The sequence below is a fragment of the Arvicola amphibius genome, chromosome 4 (genome assembly GCF_903992535.2).
Source record: "Arvicola amphibius chromosome 4, mArvAmp1.2, whole genome shotgun sequence".
Classification (NCBI taxonomy): Eukaryota; Metazoa; Chordata; class Mammalia; order Rodentia; family Cricetidae; genus Arvicola; species Arvicola amphibius.
This window is the reverse complement of record NC_052050.1, coordinates 73827057-73831888: the sequence shown is the minus strand read 5'-3', so window position 1 is coordinate 73831888 and position 4832 is coordinate 73827057.

Genomic DNA, 4832 nt, shown 5'->3' with positions numbered 1-4832 from the left:
ATGCATTTGCAATAGAAATGGACCCACACCCTCACCGTCTCTCCCTCCTCTCCTCTCTGTCTTTGGAAGATGCAGTTATAGTCGAGGTCGGTAAGAATGTGTATCTGCCCTGCGACTACAATCTACCTGCCCATGGGACACCTGTGCCTGTGTGCTGGGGCAGGGGACCCTGTCCTTGGTCACAGTGTGACAGTTGGGTGCTCAGCACTGATGAAAGAAATGGGATACATCAGAAATCCAGAAGATACCAGCTAAAGGGGAATTTCCTCAAAGGAGATGTGTCCCTGACCATAGAGAATGTGACTCTACCTGACCATGGGACCTACTGCTGCCGGGTGCAACACCCTGGTCCAGGGAATGATGAAAAATTAAACCTGGAATTAGACATCAGACCAGGTGAGTAGGCCTTCCCATGTCTGTCCTCTTTGTCCATAAGAATCACCCGTGGGTCATGATATCATAATACACATATGGTTTATTATCATCTCTAGTTATAGTCCTGGGGGTGAGATGGGAAGGCCCAGGATGAAGAGGCCTCACCTGTGAAGGCCAATGATGTACCTGCCATATGTTTTCATATTCAAGGATGCAGCCTAGAGAAGGGGACGAAAGGCCTAGACCAGAGAGAGGTTCAAGATCCTGCCTGATCATTAGGTCACATGGAGAACGTCATAGCAGGAAGTGCTCAAGCCCTGTCTCCAAACAGTAGCATCATGATCTCTGTAGTTACAGTCTGAGTTCTCGTTTTCCAAGTCTCCTCCCCAGGTGCAGACAGCACTGGGAACCTCTGGGGTGCACAAGTTTGTGGTGGGTGTGTATGTATGTTCTCTTGTTTTACGATTTCTAGCAAATGGACTAGCAATGTGATTCAGGGGTAGAATTCTAACCTTGCATGCAACAGGCTGGAATTGAAGGTGTGTATCACACTACCTGGCCAACCATTCCTTTTTGATCATATTGGGGTGAAAGGAGGTATTATGTGTTAAGATTCTGCATTAGTCCCGAACTAACCTAATGACCTGGGTCAAGGCCTTTCCCTTTTCTGGGTCTCTTTTTCCTCTTCCATGTGAGGATGATCACACAAACCTCTGACTTTCCTGTTTCAGGACAATGTCCCCTGCCTCAAAATTAATTTTGGATATCCACACGATATACCACGTAAGATGTGGTACCATTTCATTTAAGAAGATAAACTCTCCATGTCTTGTTGTGGGACTCTCCTTAGAAAAAGCACTTGAGCTCCAATGAAAGTGGAAGATAGGAAATGGCAGTGAAGAACCAAAGGCTTCCATGCTGGGTCCAGTTAGTATTCTCATTTATTTTTACAGTTTTTATTGAAAATATTTTTTTTTCCTATTCAACCTATTCTTATTAGCGTTTCCCTTCCCCTGGCTCCTCTATGATACTCCCAATCTCCCCTCCTACCCAAATCCACACAATTTTTCTCTATTGGTAGAAATCAAACAGACATTTACACAGTAATTATAAAATAATACAAACTGGGCAGACAAGCAAGCAAGAGTTTACAGAAACACAGGTGATAGTCGGCAGGTTGTCAAGGCCAATGACCCATTGCGTCAGCTGTTTCTCCAGATTGTTCTGTTGCGATAACAAGTGAAGTCATTCTTGACAAATAGTACAAATGGTGCTTTAGGTAAATAACTAAATAAATCAATAAATTGGCACTTAATCATTGGTCTTTTCTACCTTATTCTACTTTACTATTTAAGTTTTTAAAATTTTATTACATTTTAGTTAGTCTCTCTCTCAGTGTGTGTGTGTGTGTGTGTGTGTGTGTGTGTGTGTGTGTGTATAGTGCCATGAAGTGCATGTGGAGATAAGACGACAACTAGGGGAGCCAGCACTCAGGAGGCAGAAAACTTATATAGAAATTATTACTGCCTTGAAAAGCAGGTCTTGCCAACAATCAGCCTGTTAATGAAGATATCAATACAACAGCCTTTGTTAACTCTTAGCAAAACCAAGTATCTCATTGATAGTGACAAAATGATTTAGTATGAAAAGTGCTTTGTCTTTCTGAAATAAATTTAATTACAAATATGATCTGGAGACAATTAGAAATTTAGAACTCTGAATGAAACCAGTGCTAGTCCCAACTCTGTCACACGTGGAGTAGGAGTTCTCTCAGGCAGAGCCGGTGTCCTGCTCCCCCTTCCCCATCATCTCTGCATCGCCTCCTTCCAGCTCCTGATTCAGAGCCCAGTGGTGAGAATAGGAGCACTGGGCACCGAGTCAGCCTGCGGGGGAAACAGCACTGATGACCTCAGTCCCTTGGTCCACTGTCTTCTTCCCTGATGTCTGCCTGGTCCACTGTCACCAGACCCATCTTTATCCTAAGCTCATCTATATAACAATGCATCATATTCCATATTTCATGAGCCATTTGAAAGCATGTGCAGCTCTAGGCTCCTTTCTGTTCATCTCCCAGAGAAGTTAAAGCCTGCAGCTCCCGCGACTTCACTCCCTTTGTGGACAGGGAGGAAACGGCTGTTTTGATTTGCAGTAAAACATAATCCTCAACTACTTCTCACTTCCCAGTTAAGTCTTGCCTCCTCACTTTTATTTATTTTTTACTTTTAAATCCTAGTCCTCTCTTCTTGATGGTTTCGGTAACTAAGACAGATGCAGGTCATTGTCTGCATTACCAATGATTGTTTCTCAAGGACACATTTTTTTTGTCTTTGCTACATTTTAATAATAGTAGGTTTTACAGGGTTATTTTTTAGGTCTAGTCAGCAACATCAGACAGAAGGTACTGAGTACTTCCCAGGGTACAGAGTACTGCCTAGGATTCTGGGTACTCCCCAGGTACAGAGTACTGCCCAGGGTACTGAGTATTCCACAGGTACAGAGTACTTACTACCCAGGGTACTGAGTACTCCCTTTGGCACAGAGTACTGCCCAGGGTGCTGAGTAAATTCCCCTGGTACAGAGTACTGACCAGGGTTCTGGGTACTCCTCAGATACAGAGTGCTGCCCAGAGTGTTGAGTACTCCCCTGGTAGAGTACTGCTAAGTATCTTAGACCTCAAGGACGCAATTTATGGCATCTAAAAACACAAGAAATTCTGAAGTGTTCATGTTTGAGAGAACACTCCCCAGTGTGTGACAAGACTGAGTACTACATTAACAGTGACTATGCATATGGACAGCTACAGGGCCACCCTCTTCACTATTGCCCCTAGTGGGGCCATCGGATGAACTGCCACAGAAAGAACACAGCAGTGTGGTTATAACCCATTACTTTCTTCTGCAGTCTTGGGATGATGACCCCTCAGAAGGCAACTAGGGTTTACTCCTTGAATGAGAATGGTCATCCGTAATGTGGAACTTGTCTTCAGTTTGGGGGTGCACTGTAGACGGAAAAGTTTCATTCTGATAAGCATGGAAGACGACTGAGCTGTGGAGAGAATTGTTGGGAAAAGAAGTCACATTTTAGATCTGGGCACAGTTTTCATTTATGATTCAGCAAGACTGGGTATTCAGGAGAGAAGGAGCCCCATTCCCAAAACTGTAACAGGGAATGAATAGCACCATACACGGATCTAATATTAATTCATAGAAAAGTTTGCTTAATAAACTTCAGACAAATTAAGAAACATCAAAACAAAAAATAATTTATACTGGCATCCATCAGAATACTCAAGTAATAGAACACAAAAGTAGAAAGTCTAAAATGACAGATACCTAACATCAGACTAAGTTACCTAATCGGTGTGCATGTGGATGATTGCTGTATTTACAGCTTAGGTCTTGGCCCTTTAGAAAGGGTTAGGAGGGCCTGGTGACCCATGCTAGATCCCTGGACCCACAGAAAGGCAGAAGGAGCAAACCAGCTTCACAAAGTTGTTCTCTGACCTTCACAGGCGTCATGGAACCTGCATGTGCACACAAACACACCACCACCACCACCTCCTACCACAACAAAATTTAGATAAGTTCTTATTTTAAAAAAAAATTGTTTTTAAATCTACATAGCATCTGCACACTCCAGCGCTAACATAGAAGGGAAATGTGTAAAGCAACGAAGCAGGGCTTTTCCACGGGGGCTGGTGGTCTGGGAAACAGGTGCAAAGTGTACAGTCTGGGGCACACTCGTGTACACCACATGCGCAAAAACATCAGGCACTGTGGGGAGAGACCTGACAGTATTTGTAGTTCAGCCTTTCCATCAGACATGGAATGTGCTTTTACTCTGGTAGTCACAGTAGACTGCTATGTGAGCTTCTAGAACTCATGAAGCAGCAAATTAGAGAAGAAAGCAGGCTAACTTTAACTCATGGGTGGTGTTTTGGCAGAGTGGAGTTTGGGCATTTGAACACTGGCCATCTCTACTGCTGAAACTTAGAACCGGTCAGCCACATCAGAGCTCCTGTGCCATCATTTACAAAGAAGATGGGGACAAAGCTTTTCTTTGCTTGGGTCAGTGTCACACGTAAATGTATGGGAACAACTTAGGGTCAGAAAGCTCAGATGAGCTAATGTGACAACTGACAGAAAACAGTCTTTTTGTTTTGTTTGGATCTTCATTTATGTATTATGGGCTTTATATGTTTTCTTTTCCTTTTGCTGAAGGAAAGAGAGAACATACTGTAGGGCGGGTAGGAAGTGGTGAGATCCAAGAGGAGTTGGTGGGTAGAAGGGAATGTGGCCAAAATAATGTAATATGAAAAACACTTTAATTTTTAAAAAAAGTAAATATCAAAAAAGATGAGGAGAAGGAGAAAGGAGAGGAGAAAAGAAAAACAAAGATAGGAACATAAGGAATCTCCAAGACTGCACATTCTAAAGCAATCGACAGAGCGTGACAAC